Source organism: Narcine bancroftii, chromosome 2 (genome assembly GCF_036971445.1).
Source record: "Narcine bancroftii isolate sNarBan1 chromosome 2, sNarBan1.hap1, whole genome shotgun sequence".
Classification (NCBI taxonomy): Eukaryota; Metazoa; Chordata; class Chondrichthyes; order Torpediniformes; family Narcinidae; genus Narcine; species Narcine bancroftii.
In genome coordinates, this window is record NC_091470.1 from 289,709,961 (window position 1) to 289,725,488 (window position 15,528).

The following is a 15,528-nucleotide window of genomic DNA, read 5'->3' on the forward strand; positions in this document are numbered from 1 at the left end:
TTGGCTGTGTTGTCATACCTTGATCTAGGTATTCTCCCAGGACTTTAGACTTTGGACACGTCAGTGGGTGATCAGTGTTGAAGTACTCAGGATTCCATTAAATGTGGCGATCTCTAGTGAGAGAACCTGCAATTACAAACAACACATTAAGAAAGACACAGGATTTTCATTAGAATGTAATAAAGTGATATTGCAAGCAGATGTTTCTCTTTTGTAAAGTGCATTGCTTTCATGTGAAAATGGCAGTGAAGACTCCCAATAACAGAACAGGCTGCAAATGGAGTGGAAATACAGCCTAATAAAAATTAGGATTTGGTCAGACTATGTTTATTTTAATGTAATTTGACAAAAAGTATTTAAATAAGATCCCTTTAAAAAAAACTGCTCTGACAGAGCAGTGGTAAATTCTGTTCCATTTTATGAGTTGTAATGTGACCAACATGGTTTACTTCTCAACTCATGGTATCCACAGTGGGAAGCAAGTGCCACATACATTTTTTCAACTTGTTTGATTTTGTTTTGACTTTTATCATTTTCTTGATTATCTGCTGGAAACAGTGGATGCTTTCTGTCCAAAATGCCCACTGTTTTGGCAATCTTTGGTAGCAGAATGCATTAATAAGAATTGTGGTGCGGGACTGGGTACTGATTTTTCCTGCTACACTCAAGGCATTAATGGCAGGAAACATAAAACAGCCATGCAGAGAGAGCCGCAGGCTGCATGCTGTCATTGCTCAAACCCAGGGATACGCTAAACTCTCAGTTCTGATGCCTTCACAGATCTTCCTAGATCAGAAAATTTGCTTTGCAAAAACATGTTTTCAACAGTTGCATGTCTCAAGTTGCTTTTCACAGCCCCTGGTGGACCAGAACCCCTTCCTGTGTAATGTAGAAATAAATAAGAATTCTAAACATCAAAAGTATTTCAGTTAGAATCAATTTTGTAGTAATAATAATTCATAATTCCATCATTCTAAGTGATTAAATAAGATGTTTCATGATATTACAAAGGTTCATCACAGACTGAATATAAAGTACATTGTAATTCACTAGAGGGAGGCACTTGCAATGGTTAAGGGAAGAGTTATACATGATTTCCATGTACATTGCAACCATTCTCAAACACAAAGCTAGAAGATAGGAGACAGGCTGGCTCATGGTACAACTGATGTTAAGCTTGGTGTTTCCTCATAACTTAAATGTGAAGATGGTTACATTACTGACTCTCAGGTGGTCCGTACCTGTAAAAGGCAGTGTTCAGGAGGATGGGGAAAGGTCATTGATCTACTTGACATTGTGGGGGGGGGGGGTGTAGTTGATGCTTGAGTTTGAACGAGAGAGACCATTGAGCACCCTGCAGCACATTCAACAAAGCATTGTTTGGAAAGTAACTATAAGTGATCCTTTCAAGATGGCTTCTTAAATAATGTACTGACTTGCTGGTTTCCTGGTAATCCATTGACTGGTTGAGATAGATGTTGAACCTACAAAGAGAGGACTAAACACCCAAGTCAGGCTTGGCTTTTCAAAGCTCCCTTTTCAACTTTCTTAATACATAGGAAATTCAATTACTGCTGCCTTCTTCCTCACATCTTTAATTCTTAAGTTTACATTTAACACCTAAACAATGGCTGTACAGGTTTTTAGTGCAGTACATTTCAAAGAAAATGTGTACTAATAATGCTGGAAATGTGGAGATATTATTACCTCATAATTTCAGTTACGTTCACTCTATCGAAATCTGTGGCATTTCTAAAATCACACATAATTATTTCTAGATTTTGAGCCAGAAAATAAACAGAAACCACCAGCAATGAAAAATTCCAGGTGCTTAGATACAAATGTGAATGATGGCCATAGATCACTTGCACCTGGGGCATAAATGTGCCATGGTTCTTTAGCTGCTGTAATTCACAGAGACTGAGGAGATATTCTGCAAATCTGATCGAGCCAAGACATGTTGCTGCAAACAGCAATGATTTAAATTGTGCACTTCTGTGTCAATTTGATTTGTTTTTGTCCTGTTTACGTCTTCAGCTTTTTTTGGATAAGCATTTGTAACATAAAGAGCTAAAATTGTTTTGTACAATATTAGTAGTAAATTAATTAACATAAAATCAATTTACAAATATATTAGAGCATTACTTTTACTTTTTGACTATGATATAATATAATATCTAGATGAACAATTTCAAATGACTCATTTAATTTTGCAAAGTAGAGCTTCTGTCAGAGGAACGTCAATTTTGTGCAAGTCAGAATGTGCATAGCTTAACGCTCCTGAAACTTACTGAGAATGAAAATCTATCTTGAAGCATATTTAACATTGATGACTGGGATCGAAATTTTAATCACAGTTTATGATTTATGGTACAAAGATAATACGCTAGCATTTCTCTTCTGACAATTATTTTCTTTGTAATGCTGTAAATGATCATTGGAATGGTGTTCCTAAAGTCCTTTGATCAATGAAGTAGGCATCATAATGGTTTTGTTCGTGGATCTAGCTGGTGAAAATAATTTGATAATTGGCAGACATCATCTAAGGATGTTTGAAATTTCTCTGTTTGAAGATATGGGCACTTAGCGGGCTTGAAAAAAAATTGACCTAAAGGAGGAAAATTAGTGTCCACATTTTTGTATGTATGTAATATAAACCCAGACAAAACTTTCAGGCAAATGGTACTGCCACAGAATCATTAGATCCAGTGTGATGACATGGTGAAGTATATAACAATGTAGATGGGTAAAATCCATTATGAAATGCAGAAAGGGCTGCTCGTCAAGGCTTTGAAAAAGTCTAAGGGAAGGTCTTGTGTTTTCAGGAAAAGGTGGAGTTCACAGGCCCAGATCTGTAATATCCATTGGCTTCAGGAATGTTAGCGGCAACAGGAAACTGCATATAAGCTGGGAGGGTGAAGTTTAGGAAAGTTTCAAGGCCCACATCAAGGAATACTTTGGGACAACACAGCTATCTTTTAAAACTATCTCTGTTTCATTTGGGCATGACATTGGGGGAGAAAACTTGGTCATTGAGTAGGGAGTTAGAAGATCATGATTCATCTAAATTGATACAAAAAAAGTCAGATCACATTGGAGTTCATACATTATTTTTGATGTCAAGATGGGCAAAGTAAGCTTACAACCAAACATAATCTGCAGAAGGAACTCAGCAGGACAAGTAGTATCATCAGTGGGAGAAAAAGGAATGGTAAACATCTTGAGCCAAATCTCTTCATCCTGATGAAGAATTTCAGCTCAAAACATCGACCGTTTCGTTCTCCCACTGATTCTGTTCGACACAATGAGGTCCTCCAGACTGGGTTTGGCTTCAGTTTCGTGTGTGCCTCCCTTTTACAACCAAGATGTCTGTTGTGCAGCACCATTCAGTGGAAAATATTTGGAACTGCAGTGAAAGCTGTATGTTAAAAGTGATCAATCAAGTCATACAGTATATGTGAAGTGGAGCTCCCATTATACCTGTACTAAGCAATCAAATAATATGCTGCATTTCATATAAAATACCATGAGAATGTTGTGATCATTCAATATAATCTGATACTCTTTTTTATTTTGTAGATACTAAATGGTGAAATTTACAAAATGCAGATTAATCCATCCATCTTGTATCAGAGACATTTCACATTGCCATATTTCTTAAAAATGTAAAGCAAATATTATGATGAGAATGAAAATGAAGTTTCTTCAGCAAAGAAGTGCAAGTTGGATACATCCATGAGTAGAAATGGAGACTCGTCATTTTGAGTCAAACTCCTTTATCAAGAAGATTTAAAAAAGGTGAAATTACAATTGTAAAGAGAGAAAGACCCTGTGGAGAGGCTGAGGTGATTGGACAGAAGAATGAAAGGTGAAGAGACAGATAGGAGGAGAAACATTTTGGGGGGGGGGGGTTGGTAGAATAGTTTGAGAGGGAATAATAATACAGGAAAAGATGCAGAAGAGATGGAAACTGTGGAATCAGACTGGGATGGGAATTACCTAAAATTAGAAAAATCCATGTTGTTAGGTTAAAGGCTGTCCGGGGGAATATGATGTGTTTTTCCTTAGCTTTAACTCCACCCTGATAATGAATGGGGACAAGGACTGTAAAGCTCTGTCTCACCTAGAAGGTGTGTTTGTGGCTCTGGATGGAGATGAGGGAGGAGACATAGGGACATGTTTTACATTTTCTGCAGTTACATTAGGAAGTGCATAGGAGGGTGAAAGGGAAGAATGGAAGGAAAAAGCAGAGAGAAGTGGAGAGGGGAAGGTGTGGCTGGGAGTGAGATTGCACTGAAGTGTCAGAGTTTAACACTCTGTGGGTCTAAACTTAAGCTTCCTGTAGTCAACCATTTCAACTCTTCCATCCATCCATTATCAGGGAGAAACCAAATCCTAACAGTATGAAACTTATTTTTCTTATTTTATCCAACCCTCAACCTTATCTGATTCCATTGTTTCCATCTCTTCTTTTTCTTACCCCTGTACCTCATTTCTTTTCTCTCTAATTTTTCTCCTTTCCTCTTGGTTTCTTTTTCTACCCATCTTTCCAACTTTCTCATCCTTTGTTCTATCACCTCTGAGCCCCTCTCCCAGCATCTTTCTCCCCCCTTTATATATGCAATATTCATCTTAGTCTTGATGAAGGGTTTTGACTCGAGACATTTCTGACCATTTCTATCCATGGATGCTGTCTTGACCTTCTGCGTTCTTCCTACAATTCTTTGTCTGCTCAAGTTTCCAACAACTGTAACTTCCACGGTTTTTTTCAGTACCGTTTCTTGTTGGGTTTTCTTTCCTCAGCAAGCCTGTGATTTGCAAATGGTAAGACATCTATAAGAAAGGTGAGTGTTTAGTTTACCCAAGATCAGAAATTCACCTTTCAGTGAATGAGAATCAAACTTACTTACAACAGCCATGCCTTAAATTATTAGAGGAAGATGTCACAATTCACACTGGTGCTTCGTAGCAGCTGAATAGTATATATGTAACAAGTGATGCTGCAGGATACTCGTGGTAAAGGACTAAAATGCATCGACACTCTTGTGCCTTTGTATATGTCTGTCCATGTTAGAGTGTCCATATTGTAGTATAAAGGGAAGGAATTCTAATCAGTGTAACTTTATTTGCCCCATTCCAAATCCTCTGGCAGTTTTACCTTCCTCCACTGTCACAGTCCAGGTTAATTATCGTAGCTCTACTTTCCATTATGAATTTGAATGTTCACAGGCATCAATTATGAAAGCTATTTGTATTTCTGCTGCCTTTAGAGAACCGATGACTCTTAGTGAGATATTGATTTTAACAGTCCAGTCTTAGTTTTCTATTTTTTCTGCATATTTAAAAGAATTCTGGAGGCACGCATAATAAATCATCTTAATTAACATTTTGAAATTGATGTCTTAATACTTGTTAGACATTCCAATGTAATCTCATAGCAGGTGTCACCGCCTGAGGTGCTAATAATGCTGCCCTATTATTTTCAGTACATCTATGACAGCTGGTTGTGTTTTAAAAATGTTTTTCAAGTTTCTTATTAAAACTTCAATTTGAAGTCAAAATCTGCTTCACTTTAATAAATTCATGAGATGTCTGCTCCATATTTTGAATCAACAATCAAGAATGTACTTTTCTAAAATATTAGCCTTGTCATTTTTCTCAAATTATTTTCATATTTCAATTGAATCCCTCATTCTTTTACTTTAAAAATGTTAAACCATCTTCAAAGGAAAAAGAGTGGGTTTCAAGGCTTATTATTATTATTTAAGCTTGAATGTTACCAAATGTTAGAAACAACTCAGCTCTTTAATGCAAGGATGACCCCTGTATCTAATTTTGCTCAAAATACATTATTTTATATGAATTATATTGTCAAAATTAGAGTTCTAATGAAACTGGAATGTTAACTTTCTCTCTCCACAGAAACTGCCTTACTTGCAGAGTATTTCAGGTGTTTTATACTTCAGTCCAAATTTCCACTATCTGTATATTTTACTTTTAGTCAATCTCTCATTACACATGTGTGTAAATTTGTTTCATCTTGTATTCGTACCTGTTAGTTCTTAAGACAACACATGGATGAAGGAAAAGATTCTTTACTTTAAAATTATTCTAAGCAGCACCATGAGGCATGCCATGAGGCTGCAAGTCTCCAATACAGATCCAGCATATGTGTGTGTGTGTGTGTGTGTGTATGTGTGTGTGTGTGTGTGTGTCTGTGTGTGTGTGTGTGTGTGTGACCCCCCGCTGGCAGCCAAATCTAATCAAAGGCATTACTAGTTGCCATGCAAACATAATCTCTATATTACATCTCCCTTTCTTAAAACAAAATTAGCTTACTTTTAACTAACATGTTTTCTTTGGTATAACTCTGCAATTTTAACTTTAACACCAGGAACTTACCTTTCATTATTATCACCATTGTTAACATTTTTAAAACTGGTTTTGTGTGTTCACATGTGCATACACTAAAACTTTCAGAACGAATAATATAGCACGACTTCATTCTATAACAGGAGTCTTTAAATTTGCTCAATGAGTCTCTTAGAAGGATTTATGTATCTTGATGATCTCCTGATTGATTGTCCTTGAATCTGAATTGTTGCCTCAGACAATGTCTTCTCAGATGTGCATTCAGGTTGTTCAACAGTATCCGTCTTTCCATCTACTGTGACTGGTCCCATTTGAAGATCATGATGATTTCTTTGCAGAACATCACCTTCATCTGTCTGAATGGTGCATGATCTTGGCTGAACTTCACTAAGGTCAGTGCCCTCTGAGTCTATAAGTTTGTTGTATCTTTCAGTCTTACTTGGTCACCAGTGTGGAGTTACGGTAGGTTTTTTGTTCCTCTGTCAAAGTAATACTTTTGCTTTTCTTTCTGTTGTTCTTTAAATTTCCTCACTTTCTCCCCCTCTTTTGTTTTTAGGAGGTTCTCCTGAATGGGTAGGTTTGATCTTAGCCTACGTCCCACAAGGAGTTGTGCTGGTGACATACCACACTAGAGAGGTGTTGTGTGATTTACTAGCATGCTCTGGTAGAAGTCTGTCCCACCGTCTTTTGCCTTGTTCATCAGTCTTTTCACTATCTGTACTGATTTTTCCACTAGACCATTGGACTGTGGAAAATGAGAACTTGACATGGTGTGTACAAAGTCCCACTCTTTGGCAAAATGTCAGAACTTTAAATTGCAAAACTAGAGTCCATTGTCAGTGAAGACCTCACTTCTCATGCCATGTCTGGAGAACATGGCTTTCATACCTGTTATTACAGGATCTGCATGGTGGTGTTCAGTTTACACACCTCTGGATACAAGGAGTAATAATCTATGACTACAAGATAGTCCTTCCCTTGACATTCAAATAGGTCAGCGCCTACCTTCTGGTAAGGTCTATATGGTGGTGGGTGTGACTTTAGCAGGATTGCTTACTTGATATTTCCAGCATATTGTACAGTTTGACACTTCATTTGTTATATAATTATTGATTCTTAGCCATTACATCACCTCTTGTGCTCTTTTCTTACACTTTTCAATTCCGAGATGTCCTCCATAGATCCTTTTTAGCATCTCTTTTCTCATACTCTTTGGGATAAGGATTTTACTTCCACCCTGCAGTTCCAGTACTCTGAAATATGAGATGAGCAGTCCTGCTTCATGTTGGGCCATCCATCCAAGATGTTTTCTCTCAGTGTTTCATCTTGGTTTGTCTCTGACTTCATGAGCTACATTTTTGCATCTGATATAGGCAGTGCATTTGTGATCATGTCCACGAAGGCATTTATGTCTTGATCCATTTTGGTCTTTGCAGGCTCTCATGTGTCAACAGCTCGAGACAATGTGTCTGCTGTGTACATTCGCTTACCCAGAGTGTACACTACATTCAGTGTAGAGCATTGCAGCCTAATCATCATTCTTTGTATTCTAAGTGGACATTCATTTAATGGCTTTTGGAACAATGCAATCAAGGGCTTATGATCAGTCTCGACACTGATTGCTTCTCCTGACACAAACCGATGAAATCTTTCACAGGCGTATGTGATGGTGAGCAGCTCCTTTTCAATTTGAGCATATCGCGTCTCCATGTCTGTCATTGAGCGTGATACATACGCAATGGGTTACCAATCTCATATTTTTGCAGAAGAACTGCACTGAGCCCACTATGTGATGCGTCTGATGATATCTTGATGGGTTTCACGGGGTCGTAAAACCTCAGAACTAGTTCCTATGTGAACAGTTTCTTTAGTTCCCTCCATGACTTTTCATGGTCATGATCCCACCCCCATTCAATGTTCTTTTCTGTTCGTCTTCTCAATGGAGCCGTCTTTTCTGACAGGTTGGATATGAATTTACCCATATAGTTGACCATTCCATTAAACGTCTGTATGTCCTTTTTGCATTGTGGCCTTGGCATGTTCCCAATGGTGGGCACCTTTCTAGGATCTGGTCTGATGCCCTCACTGCCAGTAATATCTCCTACAAATGTTAGTTCTGTCACCCTGAGCTGGCATTTCTCTCTATTCAGCTTCAGATTTGCTTCCTTTGTTGCTTCCAGCACTTTCTTTAGTCTCTCATCATGCTCCATTCTCATGATTTCCCCACACTATGATGTCATCCATTGAGGTATCAGCTCTGTTCATAGACCATATGGATTGTTTTGTGATACACTTCAGGAGCTGAAGCCATTCCGAATGGTAACCTTAGGAATCTGTATCTGCCAAATGAAATATTGAACATGCACAGTCTTGAACTTGCTTCATCCAATTTCAACTGCCAAAATCCTGATGATGCATCTAACTTGCTGAAAAATTTTGCATTTGCAAATTGTGACATGATTTCTTTATGCGTCAGAAGCTTAAAGTGTTCTCTCTTTATTGCTCTGTTTAGATCTCTTGGATCCAGGCAAATTCTAAGCTTTCCATTCTTTTTGTCCACAATGACGAGTGAACTCACCCACTCCATTGGCTCATCTATCTTCTGATTCATGTTCAGGCTTTCCATCCTGTCCAGCTTTGCTTTTGAAGCACAAATGGAGCTTTTCTGATGGATCTATTATCAGTGGCACACGTTTATCCATTCTGATTGTGTGATCTCCTAGAAGGCAGCTTAGACCCTGAAATAGGTCATTGTACTCTTTCATAAGTTTATCATGGACTGTCTCTCCTTCACTTTCCACAGCAAGGACTCTTTTTTTTTTACCAGGTTCAGTTTCTCATAGGCTGTCAAACCTAGTATGGACTGTACATCCTTTGGTAACATGATGAATGCTCACTGCATCCACGTTGCAGTTAGTTTCACTGAACAGCTCTTTTGCTTGCATTTTTACAGTTTCTGTAGCCCTACAGAATGCTATGGCTTTTTCCAGGTCTAGATTTTGCTCTCTTAGCAGTCTTTCCCTTAGACTATTATCTGGAATACCACACACAAGTCTGTCTTTTATCAGCGAGTCAGTCAGTCCACCAAATTCACACATTTTGCTTCTGTTTCTCAATTCAGTCACATACTAATCAATACTTTCATCTTTTTTCTGTATACATGTGAAAAATCTGTGCCTCTTAAACATCACGTTGCGTTTAACTATGCAGTATGTCTCAAACTGATCCATTATTTTTTTCCAGTTTCATTTTGTCTCCTTCAGCAGCAAAAGCACCTCCAGGGCTTCAACACCTGTGACATACAAGAAAACTGACACTTTCACTTTATCACTTTTCTCGTCAACTCCATCTGCCACTAAATACAATCCACAATTCTGTTTAAATCTGTTCCAATTTTCAGCCATACTACCTGTCAGCTGAAGCTTCACTGGTGGATATAATCCTTCCATTTTTCACTGTGTTAGCATCTCTTCACTGATCAGTTGCTAACTTTAGATTTTATCTTTTAAAGTTTTTCCTTTTAATTTCCTTCATCCCATTTCTGACACCATGTTTCATCTTGCGTTCATATGTATAAGTTCTTAGGACAATACATTGATGAAGGAAAAGGTTCTTTACTTTAAAGTTGTTGTAAACAGCACCATGAGGCATGCCATATGGCTGCAAGTCTCCATTACAGATCCAGCATAGAGAGTGTGTGTGTGTGAGCCCCCTGCTGGCAGCCAAGTCTAATCAAACAGTAAGGCATTGTTAGTTGCATGCAAAGACTATCTCTATCATTACAAAATTTAGGATCAGTGAGTCTGGAAAGGAATTTCCGGAGAGTGGGATATTGTTGTCCTTGCAGTTCCATGAGATTTGCATGTTCAATATTTCATTTGGCAGATACAGATTCCTAAGGTTACCATTCGGAATGGCTTCCATGAGATTATACAGTTCTAACAGTTTAAACAGCGTTTGGAGTAGTATGTATGTTTCAGTGCACTTATTGTAAATCTCTTTTTTTTTAAATTTAGACTTGCAGCATAGTGACAGGCCCTTCCAGCCCACAACCCTGCACTACCCAAATAACCTAAAAACCCTGTTCATTTTTGTAATGTGGGAGAAAACTGGAGCACCTGGAGGAAACCCATACAGATACGGGGAAATGTACACACTCCTTATTGACAGTGACGGATTTGCCACCTTAAAACCATCTCTTACTGAGGTTTAGATTGAAGGTGCAGGAAATGTTAATGGAATGTGAGTTACCTCAATTTCTAGTGCATGATAAAATTGAAAGTAAATTTCTCACCCAAAATTAGCTTTGATTTGGACCAGATCTTTAGAGTTTTTGACATGCTTTCCAAAGTTTTAAAAAAAATTACTTATTCAAATTTTTATCAGAATTACATTTTAATCTCAAATCTAGAAATGATCCAAACTGTTCAATTGAAAGGTCAGATCTTGTGATGTACTCTACTAAAAGTAACCACATATTTCATTAACATGAACAATAAAGAAATCTTGTCTGCTAATGCTCTGATGCAATGAATGTTTCATTTTCTGAAGCACAATTCAAATGATGGCCACGTCCATTGGTGAACATTGATCATTGGTTTTGCTTGCATGCTCTTTGTAACCGAATATAATTCCAAGACATTTTGAATATATTAGTAGGCATGACATTTTTTTTCAAGATTCATGATTTAATTTATTGTTATGCAATAAAAACTGTGATATTACTCTAAATTGCTTTTGTCTGCGGTAAGACAGACAGATTCGCCATTGGCAGAAATTGCCTGAAGCACTTCTGAGTCAGATAAAAAGAAATAAAAGAGAGCTCCCCCAGAGTCACTGAATGTCCGTGGATTCGCATCACTGCTCCCGCAGTCTCCATGCATTTACAACAAATGTAATTGCAATCAATGTTTGATTGGTTTTATTGCTGAGGAAGGTATATCACAAAAGAAGGCCACGAGGAACATCCTGCACCAAACCAAAAGTATTTGTATCAACTATTAAATAGCACTTTAAAGAAGCTTTACCTTAAAGTTGAGGAAGGAGTTACCAAGCTGGAAGAATAATTTCTAGCAAAGCAATTTTTCGGCTTGAGAAATACAAAAACTGCAGATGCTGGAATCTTGAGCCTAGAATGAGAAGCTGGAAGAATCCTATGAGTCAAGCAGCATCTAAGGCTAGAATGGTCAATGTTGTGGGCAGACCCTTTATTAGCACCAAAAGCATGAAGTGGTGATATGAAGTATATCAAGGTGAGGGGTGGGGGGGAAAATCAAAAGAAAACAAAAAGAAAGCTAATAAACTAGAGAGAAGCTAAAAAGGGGGTGGCACAGATGGCATAGCAGTTAGTACAATGCCCTTACAGTGCCAGCAATCGTGACCTGGGTTTGAATCCCGCGCTGTCTGTAAGGAGTTTGTACATTCTCCCCATGTCTGCTTGGGTTTTCCCCAGGAGCTCCAGTTTCCTATCATCAGGATAGTGGGGTTAATTCTGACACAAAATGTTGATGGTCCAGTTCTACCTGCTGAGTCCTTCTATCTTCTCACTGCTCAATGTTCTGGTTTGAATTGTGCCATGGCATCATGTACCTGGCAAATAAAGTGTACCACTCAAACTCCATTCATCAAGATCACATCCTGTTGAACATAAAACCTTTTGAACATTGTTTTTATATTTTGTCATACTATCTAAATTACTCGATTTACATTTCTACTTCAGAAGATCAACCACTAATTAAGATTTTGACATCTAATTTATTGATTGGCAGGAAAAATATAATTTAATAGAAAATAAATCTCAAGTTATCAGATGTAATATTTCTATAACTTTTACAAAGACTGCATTTCCTCTGTTGTTGTCAACTACCTGCTTGTCAAATAATCCTTAAAGGCTTCCTTGTATACACAGAGGTTCAATATACAATTTAGAAACTTTTCATAACAGTTAAAAATGCAAGAAACAGATGTCATCAAGCCTTTTCGCTCTCTAATGAGGCAGGAAATGAGCAGCACCAAAAGTACAGCTATTTGAAAATGGATGAGCGCCCATCTGCAGTTAATAATAATCAGTCTGTTTCACCAGCTACCAAGGCTACACGTGCAACCTCAGTCCTCAGGTGTCAGCTTACACTTGCTTCAAGCAAAATCAATAACACAACAATTTATTTGAATAAGCCACTAATCAATATAGTCTTTTCAAACACGACGCAGAGCCCTAGTTTCCATGGTGACGTATATAATTATCTTTCACCATTCACTGAGCACAGATATCAATGCACTTGTAAAATATGTCACTTCCCTTTGCTGAAGAAAAGATGTATGCGAGAATTGTATCACAGAAATGCAGAATGCTCTAATCTGACCAATGCTGCAAAGAATTAACATGGTAGCCTGTCAGCTGTAATTCTCAATCCAGGATATAGTGAACAGTTTTCAGAGCTGAATCCAAATTAAGATCCCTTATGCAACCCACTTTGATAAAATCTGCTGAAGCAGAACTCTGAAGTTAGATATTTCTTAGAATGTTAGAGCTGGTTTCCTGCATTATAATTTAGTTAGCATCCAATAGTACTTGTTGACAACCTTACAATGAAATACTCGTGCCCCCCTAGGGTGATACCTCCTTCTATTGTTTGAGGAGCATTCCCATTAATCTCAGCCCCTCAAGTTCCAATAGTGGAAGGACATAGAAGGTGAACCTTCCCCACAAACCCTTTACATTGGCTGCATAAGCTTCAGTGTATCTCTCAGCACATTCTCTTGCAGCCTTGGATGTTCCAGTCAACATTCCCTCATTGTGCTGGAAGACCCACATGTTTTGGTCAGGCCACAGTGTCCTTTCATGGAGTTAATGATCTTTCAGCAGCATTGAATGTCCGTCTCTCCATGCATTGTCAGGAAGAACCATAGCTCAGAGGATTCCCGATTATGATGCTGCTGGGGAGAACTGAAACAGGGTACTTAGATCCTTCACCACACTTTCTGAGCAAATGTACAGTCTGCAAAGAAGTGAGAGACTGTCTTCTTGCCGTTTCAGTTGTCTTGAGGGCAATGTGCATTGAGGGTGATATCCTGGTTGTTCAGGAAGGATCTGACCAGAGGGGCTCCTCTCACCACCATGAATCTGGACCCATTCATTCTTAGAACGGATATACCTTCATCATATACTCAACCTTCAACCCTTGTGCTCATTAATGATTAGTCAGCCAGACCAATATTTTTATTGATTGGTGCAGGTCAAAGTTTGGGTATCCTATGGTTGACTAACTCGTGATGTTCTGAAGCCATTCCATCTTTTTAAGGGGAAAATCAGGAAAGTGACTGAATTCACCACACTTGCCAAGAGTGGAAGGATGAGCCCTGCCCTGATATCCTGTTAAGGATCCGGCTCACAGAACTGGAATGATAAAAAAACTTTTTCTTGCAAGGTCTTGGTGTAAAGTGAGCAAGCAGATTATGGAGAGTTAAACAGGAGATCCATGGAGAGCTCCACAAGTTGTGTCATGGTCGTTGGAAGTTCATTGATTCACATATGATTAAATAAATCACAAACAACATCATACATTTATATTCCAGTCCAAGCATATTTTGTATTCTATAAATCTATCTGTTGTAGGCAAACCAAATTAAAAAAAAAAAAATTGTGATTTAAACGATTGTCAATGTCAGATTCTGGCTCAAGAGCATTCTTCTCTCATACTGATATTTGCAGTGCAATGTAAGAATTGCCTAATTTCCAGAAAAACAATGATGACACTTCTTCAAGAGAATTACCTACATGCTTTTCCAGAGCAAAGAAAAAGATGGTTCACCACTAAATCCCACTCCAAATCCCCCTCCATTGTGCAAGTACTGTGTCTTTTTGCATACAGACATCTTGAATTTTGGGGACCCTATTGGTCCATGGATGCTAAGAAACTGGGCATATACTTATTGTACTTGCAGCTGTACAAAACGTTAGACCATATTTCAACTATTATGTGCAGTTCTGCTTAACACATTACAGGAAAGATCTGAAGGCTTTTCAGTGGGTGCAGAACAGCTATAAGGAGAGATAGACAAACTTGAATTGTTTTCTCTGGAGCATTGGAGGCTGGGGGGAAGTACCTGATAGCATGTAAAAGAACAGTATAAGAAGCATAAACAGGGTAGATAATCAGACTACTTTGACTACTGAAAATCCTTGGCTCACCTTCATGGTAAAATTCCCCATTTGCTTAGATAAATCAGATAAGACAACAGTAGAATGTGATGGGTCTGATTTAAACTTAAAAGTTTGTCTCAATACAGGCCTACCCTAAGTCGGGCCGCCTTCTTCCTCCTCAAGTTGTTCTTCTAATCCAGCAATGTCTTCCTCTTTTTCCTCCCATCGAAATGGAGGTTGGGGCAGCCCGACTATGGGTGTGGAATCCCCCCCCCTTCACCAACCCACAATCACTCGACTGAGGGAAGGAGGGAAGTCGGGTCCCCCTCCCACCACCCCGCCGCCGCCTGGGCCGATTCAAGGGAGATCGATGTCGATTGCCGGTGCCATCTTGTGCAGCAGAATGCAAGGTCAGCACTGGCATATTATGGACCCTACCCATCCGCGATTGCTGCTATACCGAAATCGACGTTGGAGGCTCCGTTTGTCCGGTAGGCCGAGTTTCTTCAGCAGTTCCAGGCTGTTTAGTTGCTGGGTTTTTTTTTATCCGTTTGAGCCTTAATCTTTCTCATAGCTGCATGTAAGATACTTCAACAGTAAAATTAACAGTTGTAGAAATTTAAAAAAAATTTTGAATAGTTCTGCCAGGGGGAGGTGTTGTCCCACGTCTTCTCCCTGCACCATCACCCCCCTACCCCCCCGGCCCGACTTATTTTCTCCATGGTGGAAATATCAAATACCAAAGGGCTCACCTTTGAGGTGAAAGGGGAAAACCATGAAGGAGATGTACTAGGTAAGTTTGTTTTAAACACAGAAAGGAGAAAAGGCCCAGGCAGTGAGAGGAAGTAGACACGAGACCAATTTAAGAGGCATTTGGACAAGCAGGAAAATAGAGAGACATAGAACATGTGCAGGCAGATAGGAATAGTTTAATTTAGCATCATGGTAGCACAGGCGAGTCTTGTAGCACCTAGACCGATTTCCTGATGGTATCAGTGAGAATAGACTATTTG

General features: G+C 38.7%; 1 protein-coding gene across 2 annotated transcripts in view; it reads right to left on the reverse strand.

Moving 5' to 3' along the window:
* Positions 1 to 15,528, reverse strand: part of sulf1 (sulfatase 1) — a 420,487-nt gene that overhangs the window by 290,852 nt on the left and 114,107 nt on the right. For both annotated transcript variants that reach the window (XM_069921289.1, XM_069921288.1), the window contains exon 2: positions 19 to 126. The gene's annotated coding sequence lies outside the window, so the exon portion shown is untranslated. The remainder of the gene's footprint in view (positions 1 to 18; positions 127 to 15,528) is intronic.